General features: G+C 43.1%; 1 pseudogene; it reads right to left on the reverse strand.

The window, feature by feature from the left end:
• Positions 1-9,029: 9,029 nt before the first annotated feature.
• Positions 9,030-9,272, reverse strand: LOC122118206 (annotated as a pseudogene).
• Positions 9,273-17,636: the final 8,364 nt, after the last annotated feature.

Below are 17,636 nucleotides of genomic sequence, written 5' to 3' on the forward strand. Positions count from 1 at the left end.
TTTTTTTGGTAAGTGTGGGGCTTGAACTCTGGGCCTGGGTGCTGTCCCTGTGCTCTTCAGCTCATGGCAAGCGCTCTACTGCTTGAGCCACAGTGCCACTTCCGGTTTTCTAGTGGTTTTTATTGGAGATAAGAGTCTCCCGGACTTTCCTGCTTAGGCTGGCTTTGAACCGTGATCCTCAGATCTCAGCCTCCTAAGTAGCTAGCATTACAGGCATGAGCCACTGGCACCCGGCTTTTTTAATGTTGTTTATTGTAAAAATAGTGTACAGAGGGGTTACAGTTACATAAGTAAGGTAATGAGTACATTTCCTATCGAGCATTGTAACCTCCTCCTTTGTTTTTCCTACCATCCCTTGCCTCCCCAACTCCCCTCCTCCCCCCCTTGGTTTTTTGTTTTTTTTTTTTAACTTCTCTCAGATATTCTGTCCATTGCTCTCCCTTGATTAATTTATATCCATTATTTGTGTTTTCTTTAAATTTTTTTTGCTCTTTTTCCTACCCTTTTGTTTCTCTGCTTCTACATTTCTCTTTTTCATACATTTCTGAAGGGACAACTAATCCAGCTGAATTGTAAACACCTTACCAGTTACAAGTCTATTTACTTTCCATCTCCATGCTACAGTGTGAGCTACATAAGAGCAGAGTTTATTTTCAGTGTCCAGTACCTAGAATTGTGCTCAACAGTGCAAATGTTCAACGAAGGTAGATGTTATAGTTACTAACACTGGATAAAACAGTCAGTAGAATTTTCTTCCCTGTTCACACATGGAAAAAGCATTCAGCCAGCCCTCTAATGGGGTAAATGAGGCCAACATGGTTGGGGCAGTATGGTGCTAGAAAGTTTGAGCAGAACTTGAAACACCAAGTTCTGGATCTAGGTCCTGATCCCCTGAGAAGACTTCGATGTGTCTCTTTTTCTGGCTATTTTCCCCAGTCTAAAATTCAAAGCCAGGGATGGCCTACAAGATCATTGATGTCTTTCAGCTCTAATGTTTAATGGTTCAAAGGATGGACTAGGAGAAGGAGAAGCAAAGTGAAGGAGGAGGCAGGTCATGCCTGTGCATGTATGTGCACATTGCCAGGAAACCCTTTCTCATCTAGTAAGTCTTCCTTTACCAAGGTCCAGTACCCCTCTTCTACAGAGCCTTCCAAAGCTCCTTTGTGTTGAACTAGCCGTTACCTCCTCCAGGTTCCCATGATCCTATGCATCTAAGGTACTTTTCCATATAAGTGGGTCTATGCATCCTGAACCCTTCACTAAGTCCCCCAACTAGAACAAGTGAGTCCTTGACCAACACTCTTAGGCTTGCAATTCCTCCCAGGGAACTTGAGCTCCAAAAAGGAAAAGAGAGAAAACAGTAGAGGAAATGGAGGGCCAAGGATAATACTGGGGCTCCTTTAAGCCTTTCCACTTTCTTCTCCAATCTTGGCCTCACTGATTAAAAGAAGCATGCTCATCAGCCTGCTTGACCCTTAGAATACAAGGTTCCTCTTACAACACACACACACACACACACACACACACACACACACACACACACACACACACACACACACACACACTCAGTCCATTCTCAACCTGCCAGGTCTCAGAAGGCTTCTTGATGTTTGGCATAAAGACAAGTTTAAGAGACTACTTTTTCTCTAAAAGAATAACTTGTAGAGCTGGGAAGGTAGCTCAGGGGTAGAGTCCTTGCCTCACATGCATGAGGCCCTGGGTTCGATTCCTCAGTACCACATATGCAGAAAAAGCCAGAAGTGGCACTGTAGCTCAAGTGGTAGAGCGCTAGCCTTGAGCAGAAGAGCTCAGGGACAGTACCCAGGCCCAAAGTTCAAGCACTACAACCAACAAAAAAAAGAAAGGATGGAAGGAAGGAAGGAAGGAAGGAAGGAAGGAAGAGAGAAAGAAAGAAAGAAAGAAAGAAAGAAAGAAAGAAAGAAAGAAAGAAAGAAAGAAAGAAAGAAAGAAAGAAAGAAAGAAAGAAAGAAAGAATAATAGCTTGGAACCCCGAGTGTATTTGTGGAACACAATTGTGTTGGTGTGTTTAGTCCTGTAAAGTTTGGAAACAGTGGGAGATAAGGCAGGACAGGTAGGAAGACACCATCCTTGGTTAATGTCTTTTCAATTTTGTGTTACTGTAACAGAATGCCTGAGACTGAAATTTACAAAGAAGATAAATGTAGTTCTTACAATTTTGAAGGCTAGGACAGGAGCTGGTGTCTATCCTGGGCCTTCTCTGGGTCTTGACAGGGCAGAAGAGGGAAAAAATTTGGGAGAGAGCTAGAAAGAAAAAGGATGCCAGTGGCTCACTCCTATAATCCTAGCTACTCAGGAGGCTGAGATCTGAAAATCACAGTTCAAAGCTAACCTGGGCAAAAAAGTCTTTGAGACTCTTACCTCTAATTAACTACTAAAAAGCTAGAAGTAGAGCTGTGGCTCAAGTAGTAGAATTACAGCCTTGAGCACAAAAGCTCAGAGATAGTACCCAGGCTCTGGGTTCAAGCCCAAGTACTGGCTTTTTTTTTAAGTAATAAAAAGTAAAAAGAAAGTAGAAGGGACTGTGCTCACTTTTCTAATGAACTCACTCTGGCAATAAAGACATTAATCCATTCATGCAGGTTCTGCTTCATGACTACTCACCTCTTATTAGACATCACTTATTAATACTGTTACATTGGGGATTCAGTTTCCAACTCATGAGCTTTGGGGGACTGTTACATAGTAGAGGTTTTTGCCTCAGGCTATAGAAGCCATTGAAGACATGCCCTCTTCCACTCAGCCTTCCTCATACTAAAACCCCAGTAACACCAGACATCTATTGGAAACCTTCACTATGTGAGTTTTTTATCCACATGGCCTCATTTAAGCTTTCAGCACTGACAAGGAAGGAAAATGGCTCCATTAAGTTATTTGCCTTAAGTTACAAAACAATGAAGAAGCAGGGCTCAGTTTTTTAACCATTATATTAATTGATCCGTGCTCTCTACTCTGATCCCTTTCTTGTTTTTGCAGTGTTAGGGATTGAATCCAGGTCTTCGTGAATGCCAGGTTCTCATGAATGCCAGATAAGCACTCTACCATCTTTATCCTTTAATAATCCTGCTTATTTCAGTGGGGTGGGGGTATGAGAGATATCTGTATTTCGCCTTTGAAGTCTGGAGACAGAAGAGAGATCAATCCAAGAGCAGACAATTCCAGAACAGGAGTTTCAGATTCTGATGGGATTTTACCCAGCTTTTCTTACCTCTCTGTGTTTGGCATACAGTTTTTCTTTCTTTTTTTTTTTGTCGGTCGTAGGGCTTAAACTCTGGGCCTAGACACTGCCCCTCAGCTCTTCAGCTCAAGGCCAGCACCCTACCACTTGAGCCATAGCTCCACTTCTGGCTTTTTCTGTTTATGTGGCACTGAAGAAGGGAACCCAGGGCCTCATGCATGCATGGCAAGCACTCTGCCACTGAGCCACCTTCTCAGCCCCATTGCAGACAGTTTCTTCCCATTCTCCCTAATCCCTTTCTTGGTCCACCTGCTTACTCCAGTTTCCATTCTCTCCTTCACTTTCTTGGGCCCTGCACTTGTCCCCTAGGTACTGAGTGATGTATTTATTCTGAAAGTCCTCAATCCCTTCAGATAATTGGGTAACTGCAAAGGATGGTCACACCTCTTCTATCCTTGCCCAGATCTAAGGGAAGGACTCTAGTCTCACCTGGGGAATCTAAAGCTCTCAACAAAGGTTAGCTCCTCCTTCCCTCATCTTCCACTACCTTCTCCTGTACCCTTTCACAGGCTAAAAATACACAGTTGCATGTGCCTCCCAGAACACGCCAAGCTCCTAAAACCTTTGCATGTATATTTTCTCTCTGGCAAGCTAGTATCCCTATTACCCCAGGTCTGAGACAAGGAAAATTAATAACTATCCTCTCAACTCAACCATGACCTCTGCTCCCACCGATAACATCATCACCCAGACCATGCTGTCTTGCCTGGATTGCTTCTCAAATGGTCTTCAGATGTCCCTCTGACATTACCCCTTCAATAAATAACCCAGAAGAAGCTTTCTAAAATGAAAGCTGAGGGGCTGGGAAGGTGGCTCAGTGGTAGAACGCTTGCCTTGCATGCCTGAGGCCCTGGGTTCAATTCCTCAGCACCACATAAGCAAAAAGCAAAAAGCCGGAAGTGGCTCTGTGGCTCAAGTGGTAGAGTGCTAGCCTTGAGCTGAAGAGCTGAGGGACAGCGCCCAAGCCCAGAGTTCAGGCCCCACGACCGGACCCAAAAAAAAAAAAAAAAAAACATAAAATGAAAGCTGACTTCCCTTCTTAAAAATCTTAAATGGGGGGCTGGGAAGGTGGCTCAGTGGTAGAGTGCTTGCCTTGCATGCCTGAGGCCCTGGGTTCGATTCTCCAGCACCACATAAACAAAAAGAAAAAAGCCGGAAGTGGCGCTGTGACTCAAGTGGTAGAGCTCTAGCCTTGAGCTGAAGAGCTGAGGGACAGCACCCAGGCCCAGAGTTCAGGCCCCACGACCGGACCCAAAAAAAAAAATCTTAAATGGGGGGGTTGGGAAGGTGGCTCAGTGGTACAGTGTTTGCCTTGCATGCTTGAGGCCCTGGGTTCGATTCCTCAGGACCCCATAAGCAAAAAGAAAAAAGCTGGAAGTGGCGCTGTGGCTCAAGTGGTAGAGTTCTAGCCTTGAGCTGAAGAGCTGAGGGACAGAGTTCAGGCCCCACGACGAGACCCCTCCCCCCCAAAAAAAATCTTAAATGGCTTTTCATGTCCTAAAGGTATCACTCTTTTACCTCTTTAATGTTCTTCTGCCCTACTCCCTAACCCACTAGGACTTCAGCCAGAATTCCTGACACATTTGCTCAGTTTCTTGAAACTTGGCTATTCTCTTTTTACCACATATTGATACTTCTTTGGACTGGACCTCTCTAGCTCTCATCTTTTCCCAGCTGACTTCTACTGACACTTCAGGGTGAACATAGTTTAGATTCTCTCCATCAGAACACCTTCCAGAAACCCCAAGCTAGGCAAGCTGCCTTTGCTCTCTATTCCTATTGCCCTGTGTTTTCCCTAATACAGCACTGATTTGTTTCTTACTGACTTTTTATTTACTCCTATGTCTTTTTTTTTGGGGGGGGGGTCCAGTCGTGGGGCCTGAACTCTGGGCCTGGGCGCTGTCCCTCAGCTCTTTAGCTCAAGGCTAGCGCCCTACCACTTGAGCCACAGCGCCACTTCCAGCTTTTTTCTTTTTGCTTATGTGGTGCTGAGGAATCGAACCCAGGGCCTCAGGCATGCAAGGCAAGCGCTTTACCACTGAGCCACCTTCCCAGCCCCTCCTATGTCTCCTATGTCTTCTACCATCAACCTCAGTTACTATTCTGGATTACAGGTGATTAATTTGGAGTGTGTGTGTGTGTGTGTGTGTGTGTGTGTGTGTGTGAGAGAGAGAGAGAGAGAGAGAGAGAGAGAGAGAGAGAGCTCCCTCTCCCGCTCTTTCTGGTCTCAGAGTACAGCATTAATACTTATACCCCTAATGCTTAATATAGAGATGGAGGCCTGCACCCACTCACTTTAATTTTAATACCTATTTACTGAGTATCTTATGTGCTACATACTGAGAATGCAGAAATGAATCAGGTAGAGCTTTACAATGTTGGTGTGGGGGAGGGGGAGGGGGGTATGATTGGGTGGGGGGGAGGGGGGAGGTGAAGGGTAAACAAAGGAGGAGGCTGCAATGCTTGGTAAGAAATGTATGCATTATCCTGCCCATGTAATTGTAACCCCTCTGTACAGTATGTTCTCAAATAAAATAAAATAAAATTAAAAAAAAAAAAGAAATGAATCAGGTAGGCAGGGCCCTGCTCTCAGATTGACATTCTAGTGCTACATAATGGGTTTCCAGTGAACATGAGTTGTAAGGGATCTCAGCCTTACTGGGAAGTCCCTTAAGTCTTTCCTCACTGGAGCTACAAAACAGGTAACATAGGTTCTAGGGAAAGAGGGGAGATTCTTTTGTGAACCTCACTGTGTTCAAGCCCCCAGATACTACCTTTAAGCAGCAGAGGCCAGGAGGAAATGGGGGAAAGGGAGGAAGTGAAGTAAGGAATACAGAGGCTCTGAGTCCCTTAAAGGCAGGCAATGGTGCGGCTCAGTGCCCAGGAACATTTTGCTGAGACTGTTTGGTAACCAGCTTTCTTCCCTGCACTGGAGCAGAGGAAATAAATCAATCCACAGAGGAAAAAGACATAAATGTACAGGGATGACAGAAGAAAAGGAAGTGAAAGGAAGATGGAAGTGGAAGAATGGGAAGGAGATGGAGGCACAGATAGAAAGCCTGAAGGACTGAGTCCTATCTGCATCACTGGCAGGCAGCTTAGGCAGTACCAATTTGGGTCACAGAAAAAAAGAGGATTTGATTTTTGGAATCCTTGGAATTCCCTACAGTCCGCAGGTCCCTCAAGTCACCTATGGCTCTATCTGGCCATCCCAGATGCTTCTGCCTGGAATCTGTCAATTTCTAAAGCAGGATATATTCCATTGAATCTTTCTCTGCCAAGGAAGGAAAAACAGTCTCAGAAAATATCATACAACATACTATCTTCTCACTCTCTGTTTCCCGATTGAGAACTCAGTCTGAGATACTGGCCTGACAGTATCTTCATTTGTAGACACAGATCAGAAATTTCCTCAAGCTGAGAACTAAGAGGCAGGGGCCCTGCCCCAAGAGCTTCCAGACACCAAACTAACAGCTGAGCTCCTTACAGGGAACTCTTCTCTTGCCAGCAGCCTTAGCTGCTCGCTCCTGAGGCTGTGATGCCATCTGCTGCTCAGCTGAGGAAACTGACCTATGAAGATCTGCAAAGCTGAGCCCCAGCTGGTGGGGGCTGGGCAGGAGGCCTGTTCTGGGCCTCTGAGAACCATATCTTTGTTCTGTCAAACACAGAACTGGCCCTCAGGGTTGAAGCAAGAAGCAAATGTTCTGATCCTTGCTGTCAATCATTCTTCTTAGACTAGGCAGGATGCCTGCCTCTCTTCCACAAGAAAGTACTTAGGGTTTCTGGAGGGCTGGGTAAGTCTGACATCCTTCATAAAAGTCAATGTCATTTCAAGGTTAAATTACTCAGCGTCTCAGTCTGGCTTTGAAGTTCTATAGGTTTCCTCAAAGAGATTTTTTTTCTTTGCAGGTTTAACTAAGATTATTCAAGGTTGAGTTAATTAGATGAACGAAATAATGAGGCCCGAGATAGAGGAATTAAGGCTTTGAAGAAATAAGCATGCTCATACATATTTGAAACAAGAACTGAAGCCAGACTCACAGCAACTTTTTTTTTTTTCTGGTCCTAGGGCTTGAACTCAGGGTCTGGGCACTGTCCCTGAGCTTCTTTTGTTAAGGTTAGCACTCTACCACTTGAGCCACAACACCACTTCTGGCTTTTTCTGTTTATGTGGTACTGAGGAATCAAAGCTTCATTCATCATAGGTAAGCACTCTACCACTAAGCACTAAGCCACATTCCCAGACCTCGCAGCAACTTTCTCAAGCTCCCCTGTTCAGGTCTTTTCTGAGAAAAGGATATGAATTCCAGTGGTTTGGGGTTTGGGGCTGTTTTAAAATCTTTGTGTTGTTTTTGGTTGTACTGGGTTTGAACTTGGGACCTCATCCTTGAGTTGCTTGGTCAACTGGCACTCTACCTGAGTCATGCTTCCAACACCAATGTTTTATGGTTTTTTGGAGGGGGTTTTGGAGGTTGAACTCATGATCTTATACTTGCTAGGGAAGCATTCTACCACTTGGGCTTCAGCCCTTCTTTGCTTTAGTTTATTTTCCAAGTAGGGTCTCAATTTTGCCCTGGGTCCACCTCAGAGCAAATCTTCCTGCCTCTGCCTTCTACATTGCTGGGATTATAGGTATGAAGTACCATACTTGGGCTATGCTTTTTTCTTTCTTTCTTTCTTTCTTTTTGGTCAATCATGGGGCTTGAACTCAGGGCCTGGATGCTATCCCTGAGCTTTTCTTCTCCTTTGAGCCACAGCTCCACTTACAGTTTTCTGGTGGTTAATTGAAGATGAATCTCATAGACTTTCCTCCCTGAGCTGCCTTCAAACTGAGATCCTCAGATCTCAGCCTCCTGTGTAGTTAGGATTACAGGCATAAACTACCAGCACCCAGCAGCTGGTTTGTTTTTGAGATAACCTTGCTAATTTTTGCTGACCTTGAACTTTGATCTTCTCATCTCTGCCTAACATAATTGGAACTGTAGGAATGTGCCCTCATGCCTAACCCTCTATTGCCTTAACAAAAGCCACGTGTTTATTTTTATCATTAAGTAGTTGTACAAAGAAGTTTCAATTCCATGTCAGGTTATAAGTACAATGCATCTTGATCAATGTTACCCTTTCCATCATTGTCCTCCAGTTTCTTCCCAAGCTACATAGTTCATCCTTTTCATAATGTACATTGGCTATAATGACTATATTTGCTTACTCTTCCTCCCTTCATTTGTGACCCTTTCTCATTTTCTTCTCCCTACCCAAATATTTCCACTTCTTGGTATTCATTTTGTTAAATAGTTCATTAGTTGTTCAGAGGAGTTATTCCATTGGACTCCTCACCCAAGTATACCATCCTTTAGTCAGTTTGTTTGTGTATATATGCATAAACCTTATATATGTTATCATGTATGTATTTTAGATCTAACTTTCATATATGAGAGAAAACATGCACAGTTTGTCTCTATGAGCCTGACTTACTTAACTTTTTCTAGGTCCATCGATTTCTCTGAAAATGATATAATGTTATTCTCTCTGATAGGTAAAATTCCATTGTGTATGTATAATGTTTTCTTTTTTATATCTATATTTTTTTATTTGGGGAGAGGGAATAGAAAAGAAAGCAGCCTCTATACTGGGCCCTATCCAGTGACAGCTTCTTGTTCCATAGGGTTAAGGAAGACTTTGAGGAAATAAAAGTTGTTTGGGAAAATCCAGATGTAGTTGCTTTGTATGTTGTGATGGTAGAAGGGATGAAGTGAAGTGTGAAGGCCCCTCACACCTTCCATCTTGCCTCAGACTATGTCCTGGAACCCTGGGGCAGAGAAAACACCACTTTCATTCCTGCTTCTTGGGATTGTTGACTGCCATGTAGTGATAGAGAACGACAAGCAAGAAGAGCTAGACGCCCAGCATGTTGGCGAAGATGGCAAGCCGCATGTCCATGATCATCCTGACCGGTTCCACTCCACCGGCATACAACTCGAGGTAGGAGGCCTGAACCAGAGCATGTATAATATTTTCTTGATCCACTCATCCACTGTAGGACATTTGGGCTATTTCCATAAGTTGGCTCTCGGAAATAGTGAGCAATGAACATAGATGTGCAAGTGTCCTTACCAAATCCTGACTTGTAATGTTCTGTGTAGATGCCCAAGAGTGGTATCACTGTATCACAGGGTAGTTCTATGTTTAGGTTTTCAAGGAATCTCCAAACCACCTTCCAGAATTGTTACAGTAATTTATGTTCATACCAAGCTCATGAGAGGGCTCCTTTTCCCCATGTTCTCAGCAACATGCCACATGTTTATTGATTTTTATGAAGAGATGGTTAGTTTGAGGACCTTTTTGCAAAGGAGTTAAACTAGCCAGTTTTATTAGAAATAACCAATGATCCCCTATGCCAGTATTCATGTATTTGTAATCCCCTCACACATAGTGCTAGAACTTATGTGGCTAATAAAATATAGAAGAATAACATGTAATATCCAAGATTAGATTATAAAAAAATTTGTGTCTTCCTCCTTAATCACTTTCTCCTGGTCCTTCTGATCACTTGCTCTGGGGAAAGCATGACATGTTGTGATCAGTCAAGCCAACAATCACATTAATTATCTTGGAAGCAGATCCTCCAGCCCTGGTCAAGTTATCTTTAGATGATTGACTGAAGCCCTAGTTCTATCATAGGACAGGGAATTTATATTAGTCCCATTTTGCAGAGGAGTAAAACTGAGGTGCAGAGAGTTTCCATGCCTGATTCTTTGTTACATAGCTAGTCAGCAATCAACAAAAATGTTAATATAAGTTTTTCTGAAATGTGTTCCAAAGACTACTTATCTCAGGCTATGCTATACAGCAGGATGCTGTCAAAGAAATGTTCAAAATGTGGGCTACGATATTATAGCCCATCATGGACACTAATAATTCACATTAATGTATGAAAGGTAATGAACTTTTCCCACCTAAAGATCTTCCTTTGCTATATGCAAAGACAGAACATTGTCTTTATGATCAGAACAGTAATAGTACTTTCAGTCAAGCAGTAATACTGAAGTTTTTGGAACTGAAATCTGTGTGGGATGGATGAGTGATGAGATCCAATACCAGAGAAGGAAATTGGGAGGAAAGAAAAGGAGCAGGGAACAAAAAAGAAGGAAGGACGCCGGTGGTAGTTCACGCCTGTAATCCTAGCTACTGAGGAGGCTGAGATCTGAGGATCATGGCTCAAAATCAGCCCCAGCAGGAAAAGTCCATGAGACTCTTATCTCCAATAAACCACTGAGAAAACTGGAAGTGGCACTGTGGTTCAAGTGGTAGAGAGCTAGCCTTGAACTGAAGAGGTGAGGGATAGCACTCAGGCCCAGAGTTCAAGACCCATGACCCACCCCCCCCCAAAAAAAAATATATATATGTGTATATATATATATATATTACTAAGGTGTTGTACAGAGAGGCTACTGTTTTATAAGATAATAAGCATATTTCTTTTTTTGGACAATACCAATCCTTCCTTTACTTTCCTCCAGTTTCCCTCTCCCAGCCCTGCCCACAAGTTACATAGGTCATTTTCCACATAGGGTATGCTGAATAACATAATTGCATTTGTTCAATCTTCCTCCCTCCCTTTCTGTGCCCCATCTTTACTTCACAAGAAAGGAGGGAAAAAAAATAACAACAAAACTACCACTACCACCACCAATAACAACAACAACAAAAAGAATTTTCCATTTCCTGAAGTTCATTTTCAAAAATAGTATGTTTAGAAAAGTTACACCGTTGTGTTTCTCTCCTATGGTATCCTCCTTTAGTCTGATGGCGTGTGAATGAATGCCTAGAGTCCTCTATAGGTTATCATGTCCAGTTGTATTTGGCTCTAGCTCCCATACATGAGAGAAAACATGCACTGTTTGTCTTTCTGAGCTTGGCTTACCTCACTTAGCACCATTTGTTCTAGGTCTATCCATTTCCTTGTGTTTTTACTTGTTTTTTCTCCTTTGGTCAGCTGTGGGGTTTGAACACCGGGCCTGGACAACTGTCCCTGAGCTTTTTCTGTTCAAGCTAGTGCTCTACTACTTTGAGCCACAGGACCACTCCTGGTTTTCTGGCAGTTAATTGGAGATAAGAGTCTCACATACTTTCCTGTCTGGGATGGGTTCAAACTATGATCCTCAGATCTCTGCCCTCGGAGTAGCTAGGATTACAGGCATGAGCCACTGGTGCCCAACTTGTGGTTTTAGTTTTTATTTTAAAAAGTAATATGGGAGGGGCTGGGAAGGTGGCTCAGTGGTAGAGCGCTTGCCTTGCATGCCTGAGGCCCTGGGTTCCATTCCTCAGCACCACATAAGCAAAAAGAAAAAACCAGGAAGTGGCGCTATGGCTCAAGTGGTAGAGCGCTAGCCTTGAACTGAAGAGCTGAGGGACAGCGCCCAGGCCCCAGAGTTCAGGCCTCACGACTGGACCCAAAAAAAAAAAAAATAATATGGGAGTCGGAGTCGGGTGGGACTGTAGGCGTGGCTCATTGGAAGAGCCTGCCTAGTAAGCAGGAGGCCCGGAATTTGAACCCTAGTACTGCCAAAAATGATGTGCTTTTCTTTGGGGGGGGGGGGGGGGCGGGGAGGTGTAGCTCAAACAGTAGTAGAGTTCTTCCTTAGCAAGCCCAAGGACTAACTTGAGTTCAAACTCCAGTTCTACCAATAATAATTTTTTCCTTCCTTCCTCCTTCCTTCCCTCTCTCTCTCCCTCTCTCTCCCTCCCTTCCTTCCTTTCTTCCTTTCTTTTTTGTGCCAGTACTCAGGCCTGGATGCAGGGTCTCTCTTGTTGGGTTTACTCTGCTCACAGATGGTGTTCTACCATTTGAGTCACTTCTCCAGTTCCAGGTTTTTGCTAGTTAATTAGAGATAACTGTCTCTGGACTTTGTGTGGGGTTAGCTTTGAACAGTAAGTAATCTTCAAATATCAGCCTCCTGTGTGGCTAAAATTCTAGGTCTTAGTGGTAGAGTGCTTGCCTAGCATGCATGAAGCCCTGGGTTCCTCAATACCACATAAACAGAAAAAGCCGGAAGTGGCACTGTTGTTCAAGTGGTAGAGTGGTAGCCTTGAGTAAAAGAAGCTTAGGGACAGTGCCCAGGCTCTGAGTTCAAGCCCCAGGACTGGCCAAAAAAATAATAAAAAATAAATAAATTATAGGTGTGAGCTACCCTGGCTATTTCTTTCTTTTAAAGAGATAGGATCTCACTATGTTGCCTAGATTAGCCTCATACCTGGAGATATGTTGAATGAGTGAATAAGTGAATGAATGAATGAACAAGTAAAAAGAAAACAGAGTCTAAAAAGCAAGAAAGGAGAACTTGTGACAAATATTTCTAAAGGCCAATGTTTAGTTTAAGAAGAAACAAGGAAAAGGAGAGATAGGCAGGAAGAGAATGAAAGACAGCAAGATAAGAAAAGTCAGCACAAACAAGCAAGATAAAAATAGTCTCCCAGCACTGTCCTTTTAAAATTACTTTCTAAATTTGAGCCTAAGTGACAAGTGAAATCTCCTCTGTAATTTCCCATGTGTTCAGTTTAATGAATTTCCGGCAAATGGTTTCAGTATTGGAGGGCCAATTTGGACATTGTGGGGGTGAGGGTAGTGAGAAAATGAGGAGTATGAAAATAGACTAACAAATTGAGTCTAGCAACCAAATGAAGGGGTGATTGGAGGCATGTGAGGAAGAAGCCAAGTCCTGGAACTTGCTCAACTCCAAGGACTAGGAATTGGTCTTGTTTTGCTGACGTCATTATGTTTCCCTATATGCAATAGAGAGAGCTCAGAATCCCAGGCTGCCTTGCGACTATTCTTTTTATCTAATAGTCTTTCATCTAAAGAGCTATATTTGTTTATGCAGAGGTTATTATCAAAATTAATTTTTAACACAGAGGGAATACAGAGACTCTGGTTCTTTCAGGGGCCAATGCCTTCTGCCTTGTAGGTAACTATAGATGTTGAATTAAGTCCTTATTAGGAAGCATGGGAATGTAGCATACCTCTTTGCTTCTGTTTGAACTGCTGGCCCTAAAAGTCAGGCAAGAGCTCTGAGAAGCCACTGAATCTAGTATAAAAAGTCCTTTCTACGCAGACACTGGTAGCTCATGACTGAATTCCTAGCAAGAGGGTAAGATCTAACAAATTTAGCTATCCCACCAGAAGCAATAACAAAAATTCTCTACTTGGCCGGGCGCTGGTGGCTCACGCCTGTAATCCTAGCTACTCAGGAGGCTGAGATCTGAGGATCACGGTTCAAAGCCAGCCCGGGCAGGAGAGACCATGAGACTCCTATCTCAAATAAACCACCAGAAAACCGGAAGTGGCGCTGTAGCTCAAGTGGTAGAGCGCTCGCCTTGAGCTGAAGAGCTGAGGGACAGCGCCCAGACCCAGAGTTCAAGCCCCACGACTGACCAAAAAAAAAATAATAATAATAATAATTCTCTACTTGGCCAAAAAAAAAAAGAGGGTGAGATCTGAGAATCATCATTGAAATTCACCCCAGGCATGAAAGTCCAAGAGACTCTTATCTCCAATTAATCACCAAAATCCTAAGTAAAGCTGGGGCTCAAGTGGTAGAACTCTAGTCTTGAGCAAAGAGAAGTTTAGGGACAGGGCCCAGTCCTTGAGTTAAAGCCCCAGGCTTAGCAAGAAAAAAAAATTTTAAATTTTAAAATTTTAAAAAGGAAGGGAATGGGCGAGAATGAGGGAAAAGATGACAGTGTATGAAAGGAAATGTACTTATTATCTGATATATGTAAATGTAACCCTTCTGCATATCACTTGTATAACAAAAAAAAATTAATAAAAATTAAAAGCTCTTTCTGGCCCTGAAATGACTATATATCCCACAATTATGGGTAGAACTACTGAATTTTCAGGTCTCCAGGTATGCTTTTCATGCTGTTGTTTTAACAGCTTTATTGAGGCATACTCCATACACCATACAGTTTACCCAGTTAAAGAATATAATTCAAGCTGGGCGCAATACTAGCTACTCAGGAGGCTGAGATCTGAGAATCGCGGTTCAAAGCCAGCCTGGGCAGGAAAGTCTGTGAGACTCTAATCTCCAATAAACCACTAGAAAACCAGAAGTGCTGCTGTGGCTCAAAGGTAGAGTGCTTGCCTTGAGCTGAAGAGCCAAGGGATAGTGCCCAGACCCAGAGTTCAAGCCCCACAACGAATCAAAAAAAAAAAAAGGAATATAATTCAGTGATTGTTAATATATTTACAAATATTCTAGAACACTTTCATCTCCCCAAGAAGAAATTCTAAGCTCTTTAACTATCATTTTGTCCCCCTTTCAGCCCTAAGCAAACTCTAATCTACTTTTTTTTTTTTTGGGTCCGGTCGTGGGGCCTGAACTCTGGGCCTGGGCGCTGTCCTCAGCTCTTCAGCTCAAGGCTAGCATTCTACCTCTTGAGCCACAGTGCCACTGCCACTTCCGGCTTTTTTTCTTTTTTTGTTTTATGTGGTGCTGAGGAATCAAACCCAGGGCCTCATGCATGCAAGGCAAGCGCTCTACCACTGAGCCACCTTCCCAGCCCCCTGTAATATACTTTTTGTCTCTATAGATATCCCTATCTGAACTTTCATATCCTTAGTCCATTTTCTGTCACTATGCCAAAATATATGTGTCTGGTACTATAAAGAAAAGAGATTTATTTGACTCACATGATCCCGTGGCTGTGTCCCAACATGGTAGATGACATTATCATGGTGGTAACGTGTAAGAGAGAGAGCATACGGTGAGAGAGGAAGCCAGGGAGCAGACTGTCTTGTTCTTTTTGAAAACCTACTCAAAGGAATGAACTGCAGTCCCAGGAGAACTATATTAATTTCTTCAGAGGGCAGTGCTCTCATGAGCATCTTAACAACAAATTACATTCAAGCCACAGGACACACAAATGGAATCAAACAATAGTGGCCTAGGTGGTGGTGGTGGTGTGTGTGTGTTCTTTTTGGACTCAAGGGCAAAAGACATCAAGGAGAGAAGCGAGGAGAGGACAGGTGGAAGAGAGACAAGACTTCTGGTTATGAGGTCAGACTCCAAGCAAATGGGCTTCCCCTCATCCTTTGCCTTCCATCCACCTGTAGGTTGTTTTGTTTTCTTTTCACAACCTCCACTATTATTTTTGTTGCTACTTCCACAATTTTGTATTTGTTGGTGTAGAAACATAACTATAGAAAAAAAGTTGATATTAATGGTAAAAGAACACAAAAATTAATCTACTACCATCAATTCAGAATTTAGAAGTATTTAGAAAATATTTTTTAGGAGGCTGCAATGCTTGGTAAGAAATGTATGCATTATCCTGCCCATGTAATTGTAACCCCTCTGTACAGTATGTTCTCAAATAAAATAAAATAAAATTTAAAAAAAAATATTTTTTAACTCAGAAAAGAAGAAATTATCATCTGAATCTCCTCCACGGGATACTGACTGGCCTATACTTAAAATTAGTGACCACGGTCCCCATCCCCCACCCTCCCTTATTGGTCCTATTGTTTGAACTCTGGTCCTGGGCCCTGTCCTTGAGCTCTTCAGCTCAAAGTGAGTGCTCTACCACTTGAGCCACAGTGCCACCTCCAGTTTTCCAGTGGTGAATTGAAGATAAGAGTCTCACAGACTTTCCTGTGCAGTCTGGCTTTGAACTGCGATCCTCGGATCTTAGCCTCCTGAGTAGCTAGGAGTACAGGTGTGAGCCACCAGCAGCCAGTGACCAGTTTTTTGTGTGTGCTGATCCTAGGGCTTGAACTCAGTCTGGAATTAGCTAGATTACAGGCGTTAGCCAGCAGCACCTAATTCCCTACATAAATATTGCCTTGTACCTCAAATAATTTGTGAATCCAATCATTATAAGGTTATAGATCCCTTTGTCTCCAAAAACACTCCTCTCTGTGCTCAGCCACTTTCTCCTCTCCTTTCTTCTGTTTCTGTCTTTCTTTCTCTCTATCTCTCTCTCACACACACACCTCTCATCTTTTCATGAACCTAAGGGTTGCTCTGCTTTTTCCACTTTGTGGGTTTGGAAGGCAAGATAGCAAAATATATGAGATGTCAATGTAACTTCTCCTTTGGCAGAGCTTTGTAGGACAATTACCCACCCAATCTGCTGGTTTTATAGTTCTCATAACCCTCCTTTATGAATACACTGTGACAGGCGGATGCTGCTTTGATTAAGGCAGCAGTCTTCAGCCACATTTTATTTAACTGCAAAACAGAGCTCCTGCCTATAAAGCCAACACTAACCATGTGACTTTATAAATTACTGTACTTATGTAAGCCCTAGCCCCACCAACTCCATTAAAACTGGGGAGGACTGATGTTTGTCATTTTTCCAGTGGTTCTTTGGCTCTATAGCCTAGGGTCTCTTGTTGGAAATCCATTAATCCATTGGGGGCTTTGAGCTATTTTTTTTTAAAGGAGGTTATAATAGGGTCAGGGTGCACAAGAAGCACCACTCTTTTTTTCCATTATAAAAGAGCAAAGAAGGTAGATAGTAAAGGATATTGTCAAATGTCAAGGGCAGTGGATGCTTTCCAAAGGTTTGCCTGGCTATCGTGCCAGGCACAGCATCTCAGCAGGGCCTCTAAACTTCTAAACAAGGGATATGGGAAAGAGAGAAGCTCTACAATTTAGGGAATTGCAAAATGGACTTAGAAATTACTGTTGGTAAGACTAGCCTGTTGTTCTCCAGCAATACCATCCGTTTAGCTGGACAGAATCATGACTCAACCAGTGACAAAACTGTCAGCATTCAGAAGAAATCCTCATAATGTGGAGCAGTGTCTGTTCAGACGAAGGATATGGCCTCATTGGCATAAGAGCAGCAAAAACTTGTCAAAATCAGTTATTTTTTAGCCGCTGCAAGTCAGCTAAGAATTCCACAGTGGACATCAGGAATACTGCAGGGATAAGTGATAGGACAGATTGGCCAGAAAGCCTTCTGGAGACTGGACCAAGGTGACCTGTAGTATGTACCTGTGTGGGTGGGAGATACATTGTCCAAGTGAGCTCACAGTGTCGCAGAACAGCAGGAGGAGGATCTGCGTGGGATCTGCAAAAGCGTGGGCTAGATTTAAAGCTACCAAAAGACACTACACGTATGCAAAAAAACCCGCCACTAAGGCACATTAAAAGCAGGCATTCGGTCGGTTCCTACCACCACAAAGGACGTTCTCTTTTTAGTAGTAACAAGAGCAGCGCTCCTTTTACATAAGAAATGGAATGTAAATCTGCCCACCAAATGTAGCAGTTGTTTAAACTCCAGCCCTTTCCCAATATCCAAGACGTAGCTCCGATCCACAGCTCCAGTCCACCACTTTCCTGGCTTTTCA

The sequence above is a fragment of the Dipodomys spectabilis genome, unplaced genomic scaffold (genome assembly GCF_019054845.1).
Source record: "Dipodomys spectabilis isolate Male_0828 unplaced genomic scaffold, ASM1905484v1 ptg000147l, whole genome shotgun sequence".
Classification (NCBI taxonomy): domain Eukaryota; kingdom Metazoa; phylum Chordata; class Mammalia; order Rodentia; family Heteromyidae; genus Dipodomys; species Dipodomys spectabilis.